Below are 22,593 nucleotides of genomic sequence, written 5' to 3' on the forward strand. Positions count from 1 at the left end.
CAAAACAAATTAGTATTCTATTAGGCTGATGGGCAAATAAGTCTTTATTTTTTTCCTGATTTTTAAAAAAAATATTATTTAAAAAGGGGAACTCTCCTTCCAGGATCCATCTTCTTCCATGTCTATTCTGATATAGTTAATAGATATTTTGTCTTACTCTGACTGTGTATGGGGTGTGTGTGTGTGTGTGTATGGGGTGTGTGTGTGTATGGGGTGTGTTTTGTGTATATAGAACTCCTTACTTTAGACTAAATGCCCTTTGGAAGAATTTGGGTGTTTGCAGCATCTGAAGTATGATAACTTAACATAGCAAAAAATAGGTCTCAGCTTGAAAAATAGGGAGCAGAGAACAGAATGACAATATAGAAATACTGAAGATTTTTTTTTCCAGTTACCGTGTCTGTTTCTTGCAACTATCTACAATCTACAATATTGACTGGTTTATCAGACAGCAGGTATCTCTATCAGTCTATCTTGAATTGTCATCCGACAGAAGATTAAATGCTGCCTGCCTCCTTCTTGTGATTTTCAGTCTTCACATCACAAAGTTTTCAATCAAATTTCAGCACTGTACATTTAGCTTAGAGAACTCAGAGTACTTATCTTCCTAAAGCAGGTGACTTAGACCATGTTTACCTTGTACAGTTCCAAGATATCTCTCAGCAAACCTGTCTGCATTTAGGCCTTGAAATGGTTCCCAAGTTCTTTTTGCTTTTCTGTTTCCCTCCCACTCTCTCTCCATAACCAGGCTACTGGCCAAACAACAACAAAGATTCTGAATTACAGACAAGTGCCAGTTTTCAGAAGAGTTATACCAGTGCAGCAACCTTGTGTTGTTACTTTTTAAAATGAAAGCAACATCACCATACACAGTATTGTTCTGTATAGCTTCCTCATTAATAATCTTTTGAATGCACTTATCACCACAGTGGTTTCAGCTCATGAATCAGCTCAGCCCTGAGAAGGATGTCAGCTGTGCTCATTTCTTGGTTTACATTGGATACCTGAGGAAGCTGTGGCCCGTTAGGTATCTCAAAAAATAAACTACAGCTCCATTTGTAAGGAATTCAGCACAGGCAAGCTGACAATGAAAAAAGGACTTTTCCTGTTAATTAGCATATTTTCTGAATGTTGTTCTTATAAACAGACTAACTAGATTTTGAATAAACATAAACTTGAGACTAGAGAATGCTGGAACGAAATTATCAAGAAAGACAGGTTAGAATTTTGTGGCGTATTCTCTGTTTAAATTAATTATAATATAACTAAAATGACTTTGCCAAGGTTTCACAATAAATGAAGTCAGGAATTCCAGCCAGAGTCCTAATTCCCAGTCTCTAACCACTAGATATTTTGGGCCAATTTATCTGAGCTGTAATCAATGGAGGACCAAAGATGAGCTCTCTAGCCCCACTCTGACCCCTTTATGACAAGTAAAAGGGCTGAAGTGTTATAAAAAGGACTTAAAAGCCCTGGTTCTGGCCAGGGAAAAATTTCTCTGGTGAAAGAATTGTGAAAGATAGCTACAGGATGTCTTCTGAAGACCCCCTGTAGTGAGGTAGAGTAAACCAGAGGGTGAGGGACCTCTCTCTGAGCCCAGATGAGTGGACAAAGCAGTACCAGCTCCTCCCATGGGAAATCAGGAGGCAGGACAGAAAGTATAAAGGGCAGGTCCTGGGATTCAGTTGGGCTGCAGCTGCCAGAACAGACAAGCACCTTCTGCCTGCTCCCAAGCTGGGAGACCATAGAGGAGCCCTACCGTGCTCAGAACTGGCCAGAGCTGCCAGCTGATCTGAGGCACTGAGTCTCTGGGACTGCTGCTGGCCCCCTATCCTGAGGAGATGGAGGACCCCCACTGATCCAGGTACACCTTGAGGGGAGGGGAGGAAGTGGCCCAGGGACAGACAATCCCTACGTGGATGCAGTGCTGCTGGAAACCTGGTCAGCGTGTTGTGGCTGGATTCCCTGCTGACCCAGTGGCAGACCACTGTGCCATTGTTAGGACCCTGGGCTGGGATTTGGTGGAGTCGGGTGGGCCCAGGTCCCCCTGCCACTCCATCCCTGGGATAGCAACCTCCCCACAATAAGCCTAAAGGCCTGTGTTTGTTTGTCATCTGCCTGAGCCAAGACATCAGGCAAACTGCTTACTGCTCTGCCCTGCCTCTGGGGTCAAAGAGATCCCCTCCTGAGCCCATAGACTGTTTGGTGCCCTGCCTGGCCTGAGCCCTTGGGCCCTAGCTCACAGACTGCCTATTGCCCTGCTCCTGCCTGAGGGCCAAAGCCCACTGGCTGCTCATTGTCCTGCCCTGCTTGAGGGCTGGAAGCTTTTAGACTGTTTGACTCTGCCCTGCCTAACACTTGAAGGGGTTGGGTATATATGTGATTACGTATCCTACAAAGCTCTCTGCTCGCCCACACCATGCCTCCCTGCTTACAATGCTATTTTTAGCAGTGTAGTGTCCCTTTTCCTCCTTGTTTCTGATGCGGTCTCCCCTTCTCAGGAAATGACTCCCCCATGTCTGGCAGGGAGGAGTCAGCAGGGAAAGGCTTGGGCACTGAAGACTTTTTATCTGCCATATGGATAGATTCTGGCAAGGGGGAAAAGCTCCACCAGCTCCCCTTTGATTGAAGCTTTTCCCTGCCTGCCAGAGCCTTTCACTGATCTGTAGCTACACACCACAGTGTGGATGCAGTAGGCTTCTCACTGCAGCATGTAGCTATGCATACCCTACATGCCTCTGCCAGTGGTGTGCAGTATACACATAGCCTTAGCTGCCCAACACATAATTTCCCCCCCCCCCCCCAGAAGTGTGAGGGTAGGTGGAAGGTGACTCTTGTTGGGTTAATGTCCAGGTGGTGGTTGGTGTTGGTGGCCTGTGACATACAGGAGCTCAGACTAGATGATCTTGGTGGTCCCTTCTGGCCTTAAAATCTCTGAGTCTGATTTTGTGCTCCCAGATTGGCTGAGAGGTAGGCCAGTCCCCCGTTCCAGTTTATGCCTGGCTGTGCAAAGACCCAATCAGATGCTCCAGTAGCCTGAGGTCAGGTAGGTGCAGCGTTGCCTTGACCACTCTGCCTTTAATCCAATTTGGATTACAACAGCCCTTTGACACTGAAGGACTTCTATCAAGAAGAGGGAATCCTCAAGATGCAGAATCCACTGTATTTAGTCTGCTTTGTACTGCCAGTGCAACACTAAGGAGAGGTAAGCAACATGAGAACTGGCCTAGCTGTTTGTTCACGAATGCCTGTGACTCTTATGTAATGTTAATGAAAATTATACGAACACATCAAAGGGGGAAAAACACTGAAAATGAAAAAAACAGCGACTGACCATTGTTAAACCTGTGAATTGACTCTGTAAATCTAATTTACTTTCTGCGCATGCAAACTGATAAGTAGATAGAAGTGCTAGGTGTGAAACATAATCCACTTGATGTTGAACATGGAAAATAGTTATAACTTTGTGTCAGTTGCCTCTTTGTCTCTCAGTGGCAGATCTTTTCTTCCTCTTCCACAAGCACACAACTTAAAAAATATCTGGAGCCCAACTATGGGGACAGGGGTGGGGTACACACACCCTCTTTCACATCAACCTTACATAAACTCCCCTTGGACATTCTGTGGTGATAAAGATCCATGGGTGAGGAGGAGGAGGGCCGAATAACAGGCTGAAGGTGCAACTATTTTCCATGGCATCATTTCAGACATGAGTTAATATGGATCCCAGCAGCATTAACTGCCACTGGTTCCCTCACCATACAGCAAACTAACTTCCTCTCATTAGGGTTTTGAAGGCACCCATTGGAGCTATGGAGATTCTGAAGCAGTTGAGACATTCAGGACTGTAACAAAGTTGTGCAACACATATGGTTCCGATGATGACTCCAGTGTCTACTGCTGCACATGGCCTCTTCATAGATGTTGTTGGCCTCCATGACTCTCAAGAGATCTGTGAGTTTTGGGGGATTGAGCCCCTGGCCTGTTCCACTGGGGGGCAAATCCATGGCAGCAATCCCTAGGGATATGATCAGGTAAAGATCTGGCAAATCCATGCTCATAGTGTACGGGACTTGACACTGGAAATAACTCCTGTATGGGGATGATCTAGGCCAGGCTTTCTCAAACTGAGGGCTGGCCCCATTAGTGGAATCTGGACAATGCCTGTAAAGGGCCTGAAACGTTTCTCTCTCTTTTTTTTTATTTACAAGCTTGAAATTAAGAAAACGTGAATGGGTATCTGGGATTTTGTTTTGTTTTTATCCCCTTCGTGCATTTTCCAATGTACAGGAGGGCTGCAGTGACTTCTCTTAGCTGTTAGGAGTCACTCTGGTGCCAACTTTGAAGACTGGGAGTCTGTCTTTCCCCATCTGCTCTCAGTGCTTGCTCTGCAGTGCAGGTGCCCAGTCAGTGGAGCCTTGCTGGTGGGGAAGGAGGAATCAGTGGCTGGCTGCTTCAGGGCCTTGCTGTTAAGGAGGTGGGAGAGGCAGAATTAGGTCTGGTGGGGGGACAGGCTAATAGATGGTGGCTCAAAAAGGAAAAGACTGGGGGAAGAGAAAGAGAAACAGAAACAGGCTGGTGCACTTGAGTCAAGGGAAAAGGCTCCAAGGTGAACAGTCTGGGGAATGGGGCTATAATGAGGGGTGAGAGGGATGAGAAGAAGCTGAGGGGACTGAATGATGTATTAGTCTGGGGGACTGTTGTGAAGGGTGAAGAGGGATTGGAATAAAAAAGGAACAGGCTGGGAAGATGGTGGCTCTCCTGCAGCCCTTGTTACCCTCTGAATCCCTGTATTTCCATTTTGTCCCCCTTGAGATCCTGTTCCCTGTGGGACTTGTAGATCACTCTTCAATTTCAATTCGGGTCCATTTCCCTACCTCTGGATAAGTTATGCACACAGAAACATGCCCCTCCATCTCTTTAAAACATTTCATGGTAAATTTATTATACTGGCACCTTAGGTGGAACTGGCAGCACCACCTACAGCTAATGTTACTTAACTCTTCCCATTATAAGACCTTGTTTTCAGTTGCTTATAACTTTACCAAACTTCAATAGTGTGTGTGTGTGTGTGAGAGAGAAATTTTCCATGCCTGGTGTCTGCCTCAGCCTTTTTTTTTTTTTTAACATTGCGGCAAAAATAGTTCATCCAGGGGTTGCCTTTTGCCACCCCCTGTGAATATCTGCCCAAGTTTGCCGCCTCACTCCAGGGGGCCACTGTGGCACTAGTCACAGGAACTGAGAGCAGGGAGACTGTCTGTCCTGTGTTCAGTGATTACTCTGTGGGTGCCCAGGGAGAAGGAATCCTGGAGAGAGGAGAGGGGTTCAGAGATAAGCTTAAGATAAGCTGTGGGGGAACAGGCATAGAGGCTGCTAGGGGCAGGTGGTGGGAAGAGTCAGAGATCAGGCAGGGCTTCTGTGGAAAAAAAAATGTGATCATTATAAGTGTGTGAGAATTTTTGATGAAAATGACCCCATTTATCAAAACCAAACTTATCAATTTTGATAACTTTCCCAACTCAAAAAACATTTTTGGAAAAAAAAAGTTTCAATATTGTTGAAATGTCACATTGCAACATTTTCAAAATGAAAAAATTTGTGTATTTTCCTTTTAAATGACTTTCTGTTTTAAAATTTAAGCTAATTCTAGTAACAAAGTTTTTTAAAAAAATAGTCAAAATCTAAATGATGTTTCAAAATTATAGAAACAAAACATTTCAGTTGACCCAAACTGAATTTTTGTGTGCGTGTGTTTGTTTTGGATGTTTGGTTCATGAAATTTTTTTCAGATTTTTATTTTTCATCCCAATTTGGGATAGAGAACTTCAAAATTTCTAAAATTTTCATGAGATGGTAAAACTGTTTCCCACCCAGCTCTAGTGATCGTGTAATTAAAGATTGTGCATAATGCATATGTACCAGGTAACTTAATTCTGGCATTTCCTAACTTTTGAGCGATTGACCTTGCAACCTTAACATTCTCTAAATATATTTCATATTCATATGCTTTAGTATTGCAATATTTAATTAATAGTTGATATAAGAGAAAATATTCACAATCAAATTGAAGGATGTGAGCTAATTATCTATAAATGGGATCTGAAAGCAAAAAGTCTGAGAACAAGTGGCTTGGACCACAGTGCTATTGTTTGTATTGTTATCAGTCTGATGGAGTTGGTGTTTCTGTAATAAAGTTGTTTGTAGTTTAATATTTTGCTCTCGTGTTAGCACCTTTCCTTTTTGATTATCAAACGAAACAAACAAACAAAAACCCAACTCCCCCTACCCTGAAGCAAACTAAACAAAAAACCCAAACCAAACAAAAAAACAACCAAAACCCAAAAACAGAGTACGATATTTTTCATCCTAGCTTGGGTATTTTTCTCCCAATATCCCTCTAAGTAAATGCACTGAACAGATGGAAAAAGTGAGGTACAGAAAGAAAAAATGAATGGAGTGAATCTTGTCTTACAAATGATCAGTTCAGATGCATTTATCAATCAGGAACACTGAAAAATAATGTGGCATAACCTAGGAATACATACCAGTTTTTAGAAGCTTTCCTAAATCTTTAATGGAAGCGACTTACTTTAAAATGTAAGTTTTGTGAGGTGATGATCCCCATATTCACTTCAGTACTTCAGAAAATGTGTTAGGACATGGTTGAGGTATTTCAATTTGATAAATAAACTAAACTGTGGTTAATTTTTGAGAATGTTTTGTGTCACGGTGCTAATTCCCTATTCATTTGATTGGGATGCAATGATTTCACGACAGTGTCAGTACAGGTCTATGGAAAAAACATTATGGTGTCAAAATGAAATGAAACAATGTTAATATGTCTATGGAAACTGTGTTACACTGCCAAATTGAAACATAACCCTTAACTCAACCACCTTGAGACTTGGCACAGCAGCCCTGTCAGAGGACCCCACAACACTGGGTGATTTTTACAACAGCACACTGGGAAACTACAAATCTGGGTTAAATATTACATGAGGTTAGGCTATTTCTTTTGTTCAACAGAATCACAACTGTATAGCCTTTCCTAGTGTGCTGCAATGCCTCAAAAATGGGAAGAGGCTGGAAGTCTCGTAAAGAGCACTCTGGCAGCTTACCTCAGACTCCTTTTGGCTTTCATTGCTTTGCAGCCCCTCTCATTCTTAATGTTGTATAGCTGAATGCTTTTGGGTGTGAAACATTTATTAAGTTTTACAATGTCCACAGCACCTAACCGACATCTGGGACATCTGAGCTCAAATTAAGCAATGTTCTCAATCTAATTTGGATTCTAATTCCACCAGAACAAAACATTTCTAGTAAAACTAGAATTTGAATATGAACCGCAGTCTAAGGAGCAAGGGAATACAATAGTAAAAAAGAATGATAAACACTCTGATAGCAAAATACCTCTTCGGAGGGAAGGCATTATTATAATTATTTGCTTTACTGCCAGCATCTGTTGAGTTATAGAATCAACTTCTCAGCTGTAGTTTTCTCTTTTTATTTTGGTTTATGTTCCTGGACATTTTGGTTTATGTTCCTGGACCACCTTTGAAAAATGGCAATCCTTGATCTCTTGCCCCAGGGCTAGGATTAGCAGATGTCCTTTTGTTTCTTTTTTTTTCTGTCTTCCATCTTCAGTGTCCTTCATCTTCTAGCAGGAGTGTTCACACTGAGCCTGTGACAGGTATTTCTCCATTTGATCGTATAGTGATGGAAAGGCTGAGACGTGAAACCCTCAAAACAAGCCCCTCTCCTAACCTATTTAGTAGGTGGTGGGAGAGGATGGCAACTGCATTACCTGTACTTCTGGGAATATTGGCAAATCACATGTGGATGTCACGAAGAATGATCCAATAGTTAGGGCACTGACCTGGGTCTCGGGAGATCTGTGTTCAATTCCCTGCTCTTCCATAGACATGCTGGGTGACCATGGTGGCTTAGTTTATCTCTGCCTCACCTCAGCTCTCTATCCGGGATGATAGGACTTCCCAGAGGTCTTGTGAGGATTTAATATTTGTTCCCAATTTGTTCTTTCCTTTAATCTCAAGGCTGAAAGTACATGTTTGAATGTTATGGATCCAAGTATGCTGAGCATTTCTTGTGAGGGGCTAAAGGTCCTTATTCCCATTGACTTTAATGAGAAGGGAGCTGTGAGCACTTAGCACCTCTCCAGAGGAGCTCTCATATATATATATGCACACCTCTACCCTGATATAACGTGACCTGATATAACATGAATTCGGATATAACACAGTAAAGCAGCAATTGGGGAGGGGGGGCTGCGCGCTCTGGCTGATCAAAGCAAGTTCAATATAACACGGTTTCACCTATAATGCAGTAAGATTTTTTGGCTCCTGAGGACAGAGTTATATTTGGGTAGAGGTGTATACTGTGACAGAGTCAGTCCAGATAGCTACAGAAAAGTGATAGAAGGCAGATATATTAGCCTCAGATTAATCAGGTCTCTTTTCCCTGGGTAAGGTAACAGGGGCGGTTCCAGAACAATCAGGAACTTGCTGGAACCAATTAAGGCAGGCAGGCTAATTAGGACACCTGGAGCCAATTAAGAAGCTGCTAGAATTCATTAAGACAGGCAGGCTAATCAGGGCACCTGGTTTAAAAAGGACCTCACTGCAGTCAGTGAGGGGCGTGCGAGGAGCTGGGAGCAAGAGGTGCGCAAGAAGCTGAGAATGAGTAGGCATACTGCTGGAGGACTGAGAAGTACAAGTGTTACCAGACATCAGGAGGAAGGTCCGGTGGTGAGGACAAAGAAGGTGTTGGGAGGAGGCCTTGGGGAAGTAGCCCAGGGAGTTGTAGCTGTCATGCAGCTGTTACAGGAGGCACTCTAGACAGCTGCAGTCCATAGGGCCCTGGGCTGGAACCCGGAATAGAGGGCGGGCCTGGGTTCCCCCATCCCCCAACTCTCTATTTTATATAGGAGGAGTTGACCTGCCCTGTGGGTCCCACCAGAGGGGAAGGTCTCTAGCCTGTCCCCTGACCCATTAGGTGGGCCAGCAGAGTCTGCGGGGGATTGTTCTTCTTTTCCCCACGCTTGCCTGTGATGAGGTTAGCCGAATGAACTGCAGTTTTGTGCAACTAACAAAAGGAGCCAAACTGAAGACTGCCAAAAACCTCTGAGGCGAGCAAATCTGCCAGAAAGTGCAGAACCCACCAAGGCAGAGGAGGAACTTTGTCACTATATATATATGTATTTGTTACAGAAACTCATTAAGTTTGTAACTTTCTGTGTGTATGTATATATGAGTTTCTGTAACAAATTCTTCTTCACTCACCCAACCAATCATGCCAATAATTATTTTCTTCTAACCCTCTTATGCCCACCTCAGCCAAACACAACCCTTAAAAGTCGGGTAGAATAGACAAGCCAGGAGGTGTGCCCAGACAGTCAACAGACTCAGACAAAGAGAGAAGTGATTCCTTAAAGTGCATCTCACTCATGGAAAATACTCTGTTGCTAGCCCCTTCTCACTTAAAATGGGAGTCTTCAGCTGCTGAAATATTATATGGCAATGTGTTCTCTGTCATAGAAATTGTGTATAGGGTGCCCATGACCCAAACTATTTAGGGCGTTATAATGTAGGTCAAAACCAGCATCTAGAACTGCTCATAGAAATGAAATGGAAGCCAGAGCAACTCTTAGAGATCAGGTGTAATTTGTTCCCTGAGAGAGAAACCATTAAGCAAGCTGGCAGCTGTGTCCAGTTGAAGTTCCCTAGGAGCCTTCAGATGTAGATCACATTGCAGTATTACATTTGAAATTGGCATTTGGTACAAAATGTGGCAAATGCTGTATTAAGGTCACCTAACCCTTCATATTCTAACACGATTTCCCATTTGTTTTTTCAAAGAGCCCACAATTTGCAACAGGGACTTGAAATTTGACTGAGGGATAGTTGTGGGGCATAGAAGTGCCTTTTGCTTGTCCTGCAAAAATCCATTCAGATTTAACCAAAGATATATATATATCTGGGGTGTGTGTATAAATTAATTGTTCAACACCTTTATACAAAGGGTTTCAAATGGTTATTCATAACCAATTATATAAATGAGGTTTGCAGTTTATTGTGGGCAATGTGTTGTGCAGGCAAATGGAATAGCTAAATTTAAGGAATGTATTGCTTAATGTGACACTTTAAACAATGAAGGTATCAACTGCTATGTTTTTAGAACATCCTTTTTAGGATATTCACTGAGCTAAAGAGATGAAAGAACAATGTGTCTGCCCAAACAAAATATTTTCTGTATGCCTTTACAGTGAAGTGCAAATGAAAACTTGGTCCCACTGAAGTCAATGCCCAAACTCCCATTGACTTCAATGTGATTTCAGCCAAAATTTCCACATCTAAGGCCTGGTCTACACTAGGAGTTTATGTCAAATTTAGCAGCGTTAATTCGATTTAACCGTGCAACCGTCCACACCAGGAAGCTAATTAGTTCGACCTAGAGGGCTCTTTAGTTCGAATTCGGTACTCCACCCCGACGAGGGGAGTAGCGCTAAATTCGACATGGCTATGTCGAGTTAGCCTATGTGTGGACGGAAATCGACCTTAGTAGCTCCGGGAGCTATCCCACAGTGCACTACTGTGTTGACGCTCTGGACAGCAGTCCGAGCTCAGATGTTCTGATCAGCCATACAGGAAAAGCCCCGGGAAAATTTGAATTCCTTTTCCTGTCTGGCCAGTTTGAATCTCAATTCCTGGTTGGACATCGGGGCGAGCTCAGCAGCACCGGCAACGATGCAGAGCTCTCCGGGAGAGGGGTCCATGCAATCTCAGAGTAGAAAGAGGGCCCCAGCATGGACTGACTGGGAAGTCTTGGATCTGATCGCTGTGTGGGGCGATGAGTCTGTGCTTTCGGAGCTGCGCTCCAAAAAACGGAATGCAAAGACCTACGAGAAGGTCTCCAAAGCCATGGCACTCAGAGGATACAGCTGGGATGCAACGCAGTGCTGCGTGAAAATCAAGGACCTGAGACAAGGCTACCAAAAAATCAAAGCGGCAAACGGACGCTCCGGAGCCCAGCCCCAGACATGCCGCTTCTACGAGGCACTGCATGCCATTCTCGGTGCGTCTGCCACCACTGCCCCACCAGTGACCGTGGACTCTGAGGATGGGATAGTGTCGACAGGCAGTTTCTCGGCGATGTTCGCGGATGGGGAAGATGAGGAAGGGTTTGTGGAGGACGAGGCAGGCGACAGCGCTTACAATACTGCTTTCCCCGACAGCCAGGATCTCTTCATCAGCCTCACAGAGATCCCCTACCAACCCTCCCCGGCCGTTAACCCGGACTCTGAATCAGGGGAAGGATCAGTCGGTAAGTGCTATAAACATGTAAACATTTATTTTTTTAAAAACAGGAATAAAAGCTATATGAAAAGAAGGTCAATACATATGGGGATAGAACATAAATCCTCTTGGGAGAGTTCCACGAAGCTCTCGTAGAGGTACTCGAAAAGCCTCCACAGGAGGTTCCTGGGGAGAGGTGCCTTATTGGGTGCTCCGTGGAAGCACACTCTTCCGCGCCAGGCCATCCTGAGGTACAGTGGGAGCATTGCCTCGACCAGCCTGGCAGCATAGGGCCCTGGTCTGTGCAGGGATTCACGCAGCATGCGCTCTCTGTCTCTCCTAGTGACCGGCCTCAGGGTGATCTCGCTCGGCGACTGCTGCATCTAATTAGGGGAATTAGTGTAATGTTACTATTGGGAATGCTTCACTTTTCCTTTGCATAACAATAAGTGTCGTTTAACAGCCACGTGGTGGAGGCTGCAGAGGGGAAGCATACAGGGATCTTTCCCGGGGACAGCCGCGAGGGGCTGGAACAGGGTCAGAGTTTATGCTTTCCAGATTGCCTGCAGCAGGAAGGCACTGCTATACATTAACTTTTAAGCAGCCTAAAGTTTACGGCTTACCAGGCCTGGCTGCTACACGGATTCTGCTGTCCTGCCCCACTTGTCTGATCTCCAGTGCAAGACCCCAGGCAATGAAAGCGAAGGCCGAAAATTCGAACTTGTCCTGAGAGCGCATGAGATAGGTGCCGTGTATGGTCTTGTTCACAGAAACTGAGTAGACTGTGTTCAGTGTTCGCAAACATTTATCTTTGCAAGGAAATCACTTCCTTGTTCCCATCACACAGCTACGGCTGTTTCCCGACCTGCCCCGGTATCCCCCTCACAGAGACTGGCGCAGATTAGGCGGCGAAAGAAAAAGACTTGGGACGAGATGTTCGCTGAACTGATGGCCTGCTCCAGAGCCGAGGTGGCCCAGCAGAGCCAGTGGAGGGAGACCCTCTCTCAGCAGCAGCGCTCATACAGCGAACGGGAGGACAGGTGGCGGCAGGAGGACCAGCAGGCGACTCAAACGCTGCTTGGCCTAATGAGGGAGCAAACGGACACACTCCGGCGCCTTGTGGATGTTTTGTAGGACTGCAGGCAGGAGGAGAGAGCCCCCCTGCACTGTATCTGCAACCGCCCTCTCCCACCACAAAGTCCTGTCCCCCCCTCACCCAAAATAACAAGAGGGAGGGGCGCTAGGGGCCGTGAAAACTGTCACTCCACCCCAGCAGAGCGCTCATATACCAAGTATCAGAGGGGTAGCCGTGTTAGTCTGGTTCTGTAGAAGCAGCAAAGAATCCTGTGGCACCTTATAGACTAACAGAAGTTTTGCAGCATGAGCTTTCGTGGGTGAATACCCACTTCTTCGGATGCAAGCAGTGGCTATACCAAACAGCTCTCATTCCCTAAAGTATGAGAATTGCTTCCCTTCCTGGCTCACCCAATCCCAAATCCCAGTTTCATCCCCCAACTGTGTAGTTGAGTATTAAAAATAGTTTGCTGTTAATTACTGTTTCCGTCATGTTTCTTTGCAGAAGACTTTGTGTGAAGGGGGGGGGAGGGGTTTGTTAATTGTATAGGACAGCCACCATTACCAGGGTACAGACATTGGGGCAGGATCAACAGCAGGTCACACACAGAGTGCAGTCACTAGGCACCCGGGTCACTCTGGGAGGTGTATGCTGCCCCAGGGTCTGAGCGCCTGGCATCCACAAATGGCAAGGCAGGCTGCCCTTACCATGCCCTTCCACCCTAGCCATGAGTCTCTCCGATGCCCTGAGCCCCAGCCAGAGCCATCATCCCCCTACACCTACTCACCCTTCCCACACACCCCTCACCCCTTCCTGCAAACCCACCCCTTCCTGCACACCCTCCTGTAACCGTCCTCCCCCCCAGAGACCGCTGTAGGAGCAGGAGCCTGTCATTCCTCGACTGTAGAAGCGGTCTGTACATCACTGCACACCGTACCCACCACAGTCTGCGTCCCTGTTTGAACCCTTTAACGCAAATTCGTTAGTAAAGAAAACTTTGTTAATTAACAATGTTCCAATAACTTTATTTTTAAATGTCTGTTGGAAGGGGGGAAACCTGGTGAACGGGGTATGTAACTGCTGAAAAAAGTCAATAGTAACTTAAACAGGGGCAGGTTCAGCTTCTCTGTAAAGAGACTGGACAGCCATAGGTTACCCTGCTCTCTGAGGAACCTAGCTTTCAAAGCCTCCCGGATGCACAGCGCTTCCCGCTGGGCTCTTCTAATCACACGGGTGTCTGGCTGAGCGTAATCAGCAGCCAGGCGATTTGCCTCAACCTCCCATCCCGCCATAAATGTCTCCCCCTTACTCTCACAGAGATTGTGGAGCACACAGCAAGCTGCAATAACAATGGGGATATTGGTTTCGCTGAGATCCGAGCGAGTCAGTAAGCTCCTCCATCTCCCCTTGAGACGTCCGAAAGCACACTCCACCACCATTCTGCACTTGCTCAGCCGGTAGTTGAAGAGCTCCTTGTCACTGTCCAAGATGCCTTTATAGGGCTTCATGAGCCAGGGCATTAGCGGGTAGGCTGGGTCCCCGAGGATCACTGTAGGCATCTCCACATCTCCAACAGTTATTTTGTGGTCCGGGAAGAAACTACCTTCCTGCAGGCGTCTAAACAGACAAGAGTTCCTGAAAACACGCGCGTCATGAACCTTGCCCGGCCACCCGACGTAGATGTTGGTAAAACGTCCCCTATGGTCCACCAGTGCTTGCAGCACCATTGAAAAGTAGCCCTTTCGGTTAATATACTGGCTGGCCTGGTGGGCCGGTCCCAGGATAGGGATGAGAGTCCCATCTATAGCCCCATCGCAGTTTGGGAATCCCATCGCGGCAAAGCCATCTATGACAACCTGGACGTTTCCCAGGGTCACCACCTTTGAGAGCAGTAGGTCAACGATTGCGTGGGCTACTTGCATCACAGCAACCCCCATGGTAGATTTGCCCACGCCAAAGTGGTTCGCTACTGACCGGTAGCTGTCTGGTGTTGCAAGTTTCCAGAGGGCTATGGCCACTCGCTTCTGCACACTCAGGGCTGCTCGCATCCGGGTGTCCTGGCGCTTCAGGGCAGGGGCCAGCAAGTCACAGAGTTCAAGGAAAGTGCCCTTACGCATCCTGAAGTTTCGCAGCCACTGTGATTCATCCCAGACCTGCAGCACTATGCGGTCCCACCAGTCCGTGCTTGTTTCCCGGGCCCAGAATCGCCGTCCCATAGCATGAATGTGACCCATTGCCACCATGATCTCCGCGGCGCGGGATCCTGTGCTTTGTGAGAGGTCTGTGCCACTCTGACACTTCATGTCCTCACCGCGCTGCCGGAGCCTCCTAGCCGGATTTCTCAGCAGCTGACTGTGGAAAAGGTGGACGATAAGGTGCGAGGAGTTGACAACGGCCATAAGTGCAGCGATGATCGCAGCAGGCTCCATGCTCGCAGTGCTGTGGCGTCCGCGCTGTCACTGACCAGAAAAGTGCGCTAACAGATTTCCCGCCGGCGCTTTCAGGGAGGGAGGGCGGGCGTGACGGTTGAATGACGACAGTTACCCAAAACCACCCTCGACACATTTTTCCCCCAGCAGGCATTGGGGGCTCTACCCAGCATTTCAATGGGAAGCGGGAACTGTGGGATAGCTGCCCAGAATGCACCGCTTCCAATGTCGACGCTTGCCCCGTTAGTGTGGACTCACAAAGTCGAATTAGTGTCCTTAGTGTGGATACACAAATTCGACTTCATAAGGTCGAATCCACAAATTCGACCTAAGTTAAATTGAACTACTCTTGTAGTGTAGACATACCCTAAGACTAGTCTAAATCTACTACACATCTGATCTTTTATGAATAGAATTCTGTTCCCAGAAATTATCCATACTTTCCTATTTACTGTTTTTGCATCTATAATGTTCCCATCATGACTACACGTGATTTTATACAACACATTTTGCTTCCTTTTTTTCAGTATTGCACATACTGCCTTCATGCCCCAGAAGTTCAAAGAGTCATGGCATACAGTTAAAATACAGTAATACAAGAATATAAAGATCACTTTTTATGAACTTTACGTTTATTGCTTAATAAAGTGAGTGAAATCCTGGCTGTGTTGACTTAAGTGGAAAATCTGCCATTGACTTCAGTGGGGCCAAGATTTCACTCCACATCTGTAAAAAAATATTTAGCATATAAGCATTCTAAAAAAATACATATGTAAAAGAAAGAACAGAAGACAGTGCAAAACGTAGTTGCCTCAATTCTCCATAAAATTCTTTCAAACGTCTCTCAGTATTCTAAGTCATAATCCAAACTTCTGGCCACATAACAAATAACAGTCCTTGGAAATGAACTGAAGAACTGTAAAGCCATTAAGAAAATGTTCCATTAAAGAAAGAATTGAAGTTTCCTGTGGGGGGGGAAAATCACAATACATGTACTTTCACATGCTCAGAGAAATGATAAAATGTTTATAGTGCTTGTAATTGGTCTCTTTCAATTTTAAAATATACTTTTTTTTTTAATCCAGATACATTTCTCTGCCTCGCTTTGTGGTACCATTAATGAAGTCTGTTTTTTTTTTCAGTAGCAGTAGGCACAAAATGATATGCTAAGAAAACGTAGCATTGAAACATGATAGATTGATGGCAATCTAAACCCCCAAACTGGAGGATCCATCAGATGGGACCCAGTCCTGTAGGGTACTGAACACCCTCAATTTTGGCCCATCATGCAGCAGTAAATAACTCACATAGTAGGTGGGATTATTCTTCCTGCCAGGTCATATCTCTCCATGTCGCTATCCAGGCCATTACAAAGTGTTTGAGTGTTTTGTTGTATATTTCCACCTCTTTAGATCTCAGTTAATAGTTATGCATGGCTTAGGCCTGGTCTACATTACAAGTTTATCTCGAATTTAGCAGCGTTAAACCGAATTAACCCTGCACCCATCCACACAATGATGCCCTTTATTTCGATATAAAGGGTTCTTAATATCGATATCTGTACTCCTCCCTGACCAGGGGAGTAGCGCTCAAATCGGTATTGCCATTTCAAATTAGCATTAGTGTGGCCGCAATTCGATGGTATTGGCCTCCGGGAGCTATCCCACAGTGCACCATTGTGACCGCTCTGGACAGCAATCTGAACTTGGATGCACTGGCCAGGTAGACAGGAAAAGCCCCGCGAACTTCTGAATTTCATTTCCTGTTTGCCCAGCATGGAGAGCTGATCAGCACAGGTGACCATGCAGTCCCAGAATCAAAAAAGAGCTCCAGCATGGACTGTACGGGAGTTACTGAATCTGATCTCTGTATTGGGAGATGAATCTGTTCTATCAGAACTCCGTTCCAATAGACGAAATGCCAAAACATTTGAAAAAATCTCCAAGGCCATGATGGACAGAGGCCACAATAGGAACTCAACACGGTCCTGCGTGAAACTAAGGAGCTGAGACAAGCGTACCAGAAAGCCCAAGAATCAAATGGACTCTTATGGAGGGAGGGGCGACTGATGACTGTAGCTATCCCACAGTTCCCGCACTATCCGAAAACCATTTGAATTCTTAGCTGAGCTCCCAAAGCCTGAAGGGTCAAAAACATTGTTGCAGGTGGTTCAGGGCATATGTCGTCAGCTCTCCCCATCCCCCCGCCCAGTGAAAGCAAAGAGGAAAAAAATCCTTTCTTGCCTTTTTTCACTGTCACTGTATGTCTACTGGATGCTGCTGGCAAATGCGGTACTGCAGCACTACACAGCAGCATCCCCTTCCCTTCCCTTGCAGATGGCAGACGGTACACTGGCCTCAGTGAGGTTGGTCGGGGGCGCCTGGGCAAAAATGGGAATGACTCCAGGTCATTCTCTTCTTTAAGTTTTGTCTAATGGAGATTCACTCCTGCCTGGAATATCATAGCAGCTGGAGGCTGCCCTCCCCTCCTCCCTTTGATCTCTGCTTGCAGAGGCAATAAAGTCAGTGTTGTTTCGTATTCATGCATTCTTTATTACTTCATCACACAAACAGGGGGGATAACTGCCATGGTAGCCCAGGAGAGGTGGGGGAGGAGGGAAGCAATGGGTGTTGTTGTTGCAGGGGCACCCCCTAGAATGGCATGCAGCTCATCATTTCTGTGGGATGTCTGGGGCTCTGACCCAGAGCAGCCGTTTGGCTCTCTGGTTCTTTAGTAGGCTTGCCTGATATTCTAGGCAGGACTGGCTCTTCATTAGACAAAACTTAAAGAAGAGAATGACCTGGGGAGTCATTCCCATTTTTGTCCATGTGCCCCCGACCGACCTCATCGAGGCCGTCCAGGAGCACCCATGACAGCAGCAGATGGTAAAGTATGACTGGTAACCGTCATTGTCAACTTGCAAAGCAGCAGACGGTACAGTAGGGCTGGTGACTGTCTTTGCTAACTTGCAAAGGCAAGGGGATGCTGCTGTGTAGTGCTGCAGTACCGCGTCTGTTAGCAACATCCAATAGACATACGGTGACAGTGAAAAAAAGGCTGAACGGGCTCCATGGTTGCCGTGCTATGACATCTGCCTGGGCAATCCAGGGAAAAGGGCACGAAATGATTGTCTGCTGTTGCTTTCATGGAGGGAGGATTGACCGACATTTACGTATAACCACCCGCAACAAATTTTTGGCCCCGTCAGGCATTGGGATCTCAACCCAGAATTCCAATGGGCGGGGGAGACTGCAGGAACTATGGGATAGCTACCCACAGTGCAATGCTCCTGAAGTCAGCGCTAGCCTCAGTGCATGGATGCAACACGGCCGAATTAATGTGCTTAGTGTGGCTGCGTGCACTCAACTTTATACAATCTGTTTCCAAAAATCAGTTTCTGTAAAATCGGAATAATCCTGTAGTGTAGACATACCCTTGCTTAGTGTAACTGCAAGGAAAACAAATTCTGTCATTGTATACCAAAGGGAGAGAATGGAATGAGGGAATCAATGGAAAACTCCCTTTCCAAACCTCCACTTGGCTTTTCTAGGAGAGTTCGTAGCCAGTCAGCTTGTGTGATGTAAACAAGCTATCTCCAATAACAAATACACTTGACCTGTTATCTTATTAGTGTGTCGCCAACAGACTAGTCTTAAAAACCAAAGTCTCTTTTGACATCTACAGATCATGACCTTTTTGATTGGTGTATGGCACAAGTAGGTCAGTACCAAAAGTCCCACCAGAGTCCCAGTCAGATAAGATTTTTCATATAAGAATGTATGTATATGTATAGCTTTTTCTGTAGCAACTGTCAATCAGGTCACATGTTAAATTTTTTCCATTCTATTATTATCTTTTCTACTGTTAAACTAAGATTTAGGTTTTGTTCTAATTGTAAAAGCACATATCAAATGTTTCCTTATTTCTTTTCATAATACCATGGGAGAGGGTGTTTTACCTTTTCTTTTGTAAGTTAACATAAGTAGAAATTGTCAATCTGAAATTGACAGGTATTTGTTACAGTCAACAATGCATTGTTCACATTTTAGTTCATCCACCAACACAGGCATTGCCTGTCAGATGTCACAACAGTGTGGAAACTTATTAAACTATAAAGAGTAATACTATAATATAAAGAATTGTGGGTAAAAAATCTAAAAGTGCGTCTACTGGCTTGAGCTAGCAAAGTTTGTCTTTAGCTAAGCTAATATAGCACTTATCTGCATATTCCAGGAACCTCATGCTTCCACTGCCAGAGCTGCCCTTATGACTTATGGGGGCTCAGCTACCAAATAACAGTAAGATGGAGGTAGAGGTTTGGCAATGAGCTTCCTCCCCTTCAGTTTTATTGCTGGAGTGGGGGAGGAGGATCAGAGATCAAGTTGTAGCAGTGATTTTTCTACCCCACTGGAAGATAGGGAGATTGAGCCAGCCAGTGAGCTATACCGCAGAGCACCCACAATGTAATGACCCAAGCAATCACTTGTGTTTTTTTCCATTTAAATCTGTCCCTAGCCACCAATGAACTAACTATGTCAATTATTAAGCCATTCTGCAGCTTGTGTGCCTAGCTGAAGAGATGTGTGACAGCATCCACTGGAATGGTACATGGGAAAAATATGCATTGACCAAGCCTCCTCTGGTATTGGTAGTGCCTAAATAAATTGTGTTCTGGAGATGGGCCTGAGCCACAAAACAAAACCCATATTTTATATTCTCTCTCCATCTCCTGCAAAAAATGTGTCAGGGTTGTTTGGATTTGAGGTTCTATTTGGGGCTCAGCTCTAATACGCAGAAAAACAAATTTTGTATTTGTTTGGTTTCTCCATACAGGAAACAGATACTTTGTCAGAAAGAGTTTGGTGGGTTTTTTTTAAGATTAAGAGAACAAAACAAGGAAGAAAAAGGTAAAGTTTCTATGTAAGAACACGTGTATCCCCTCTGATGGTCTTCACAGCTTTCTGAGAGCAAAATGATTGCTGCACGCTGCACAGAAGGAACTGAGAGGGCCAAGATGCCTTGGGCCCTGAAACCCTTTTTTACAAAGGAAAGAGAAAGGTGATGATGATTCAACAGATTACAAGGCAAATGGTTTTTGCAATCTGAGAATACTTAGCGAGGTCTGGGTGTGTGCATTTGCATGCACACGCATGTGCAGGAATAGGAGCTCATTGAGATAATTTTCATCTTTTGTTTGTGGGAGTCCCTCCTTTGTACCTTTGCTTCCTGCCAGAGAAGGGAAAACAAACAGTTTCTATAGAAAGTTTTCCTTCTCCTTGAGGGCTGTTAGAAATCAAGATTTCTAGCTGGATCTCAGATATGCAATATGACAGTAACAACGTGTGAAGTGATGTGCAAAACATGCACCGTGAAATATTTACTGTTGTTCAATGAAAAAGACAATGGACAAAATCTGCTTAACGACCATTATGTTTCTCCTGATCCAGGGGCTTTAGGGGCCAAAATGCCCTGTCACCTAAATTAGGTCAGCCCAAGAGTTGCTCTAGGTTACTCCAGCTGCAGCAGTCTCATAGGGATCACTGCACTGGCTGAGAATTGAATGTAATTGTCACATCTCAACCAAAGAGAGGTTGTATCACCATCTGCCCTATAATCCCGGGTTCCTCACAATGCTTTGCTGTTGTAGCTCCCCACCTGGGTTACTCACAAACAGCTTGCCAGCAAGCAGGTCTGTGTGTAGCTGGTCCAGAAGCTCTAACCCAAGAAGCCTGTCAGCGACACTCCAGTCAGCCTGGTTTCCACCAGCCTTGGTTACTACTTTCAGGGTGACTCCAACACACTCCCAGTCCCAAAGTTTCCCAAAAAAATCTGTTCTGCACTGTCCAGCCCTCTTGTGGGCAGTTTAGATATTAAAGGTCTGTTGCCCCTGTTAAGGGTCAATATTCAACAGTTTGCTACTTTTACTGGAGTTACTAAATGGTTCAGTTTAAACACAGCATTAGATTGGTTTAGATTAAAAAAACAAGGTAGGATTTTAGATGAATTCAGGTATCAAGTGTTAAAGTCAGAAATGGCTACAAATGAAATAAAGATAAATGCTTTCTAGTGGCTAGAACTTAGTGAGCTAGGCTTTGTTAAAGGTAAAAGCCTTACCCCATGTTCCCAGCAACATGGCTGACCAAATTCTCAGGTCTGGATCTCCCCCCATGGTCAAAGCCCCGGTTCCTTTGTCATCTTAGGTAAAAGAGAGAGCAAGCTTGGGGTTTGCTGCCCCTTTCTTTTGTAGTCCAGTTAACCTTTGAAGTGGATTCTTCCAAGGGTTACCCCTTGAAGCAAAGCTTATTCAAATAGTAAAAAAGGAGACATGGAGTCAGGTGAAGGAGGCTCCATGTTTTTTCTTCTCACGTGTGTTTGCTGAAATGCAAATTTGTTTTCTTTCCTGCCATTTCCCCTCTCTAGTGTTTCAAGGACCCTTCTATGTAAATTGAGGCAACACACATTTCTTCACACAGAATATTTCTGTTTGGGTAGGGTTCTGGTTTTGAATGTATGCTAAAAACATCATACGGCGGGAGGAGAATGGGGGCAGGGTTCATAACTTTACATATAATGTTGCTACACACATTTCACCATGATATTATTGATCAGTGAGTTATTAGTTTTCAGATGATACTCCACATGGCATATTTTGTAGAATTTTACAATAGAGTGTAGGGTGTGAATACAAGGGTGCAGTTGGCCATGGTAATGTAGTGCACTCTATCCCCCTCCTTCTTACCCAGCCATGTCCCAGCCTACTCTTCTCATGGATAGCTTAGTGGTTTGAGCATTGGCCTGCTAAAGCTAGGGTTGTGAGTTCAATCCCTGATGGGTCCATTTTAGGGGGGGGGGGACCTGTCAGGGACAGTACTTGGTCCTGCTAGTAAAGGCAGGGGACTGGACTTGAACTTTCAAGGTGCCTTCCCATTCTATGAGATAGGTATATCTCCATACATTTGATTTTTTTCTCACCTCTGACACTCCCCCTATATGGGCATGGAGAGCAACTGGTGTGGACCCAGCTATGTGTGCTTTAATCATGCAAACTGAGGATACTCCTATGTCAGGAGGAATCCTCATATGCCCTTTTAGGGCAGCTTTTGGGCCACTTTGCACTACTCGAGCAGTGCAAAGTGGCCATGGTCTGAAGACTGAGGTCAATGTGTTGTTTTTTCTTTGTAGTCTTTGTAAAACAGACAAGGCCAAGAGATAGTTTTGACAGGACTTTCTGTGCTGTAGGAAACAAGGTATACCAGTAAGAAGAAAAGCCAGAACTTTGTCCATCTCCAGGCTGGAATACAGCTGTTGCAGAAGAATATCTGGACACCTAAGATTCAGACTACACACACATAAATCTGTGTGAGGAGATATTACATACAGTGTTTAAAAGGCCTCCACTATCAAACAAAAAGAAGACTATTATTTATTGTAAATATCAAGACTTGAAATACCCAGTCAATGAATTGCATTGCATTTTTATTTGAATATGTTACCTTACTGTTGACTAGTTGTCTGAAAGGACACAGTTGGGTAGAACTGACCAAAGTGGTATCTGTTCCCAATACTTTGAGCCAACCACTCTAGGCAAGTTGTCAAGAAAGGAGTTTTTATTTAAAATGGAATTCTTGTAAAATTTAAATACCTATGTTTTTAAATATACCAGCACTGAGAATTAAGGAAGGAAAAGAGGAAATTAAAACTGACAAAGGCGGGAGGTCTGGCAGGTTGGTTTCCCACCAAATGACCTCAGGTGGGAGATAGGAATGCATGAAATTAC

General features: G+C 45.0%; 1 long non-coding RNA gene across 2 annotated transcripts; it reads left to right on the top strand.

The window, feature by feature from the left end:
* The first annotated feature begins 1,531 nt into the window (after nucleotides 1–1,531).
* On the top strand, nucleotides 1,532–22,371 carry LOC120399571. 2 transcript variants are annotated; one of them, XR_005595233.1, is made up of 3 exons: nucleotides 1,532–1,864; nucleotides 2,959–3,205; nucleotides 22,056–22,371. It is a non-coding gene; the product is annotated as an uncharacterized LOC120399571 (long non-coding RNA). The 2 variants fall into 2 exon arrangements; XR_005595232.1 differs by lacking the exon at nucleotides 22,056–22,371 and adding an exon at nucleotides 3,788–4,231.
* Nucleotides 22,372–22,593: the final 222 nt, after the last annotated feature.

Source organism: Mauremys reevesii, linkage group 2 (genome assembly GCF_016161935.1).
Source record: "Mauremys reevesii isolate NIE-2019 linkage group 2, ASM1616193v1, whole genome shotgun sequence".
NCBI lineage: Eukaryota > Metazoa > Chordata > Testudines > Geoemydidae > Mauremys > Mauremys reevesii.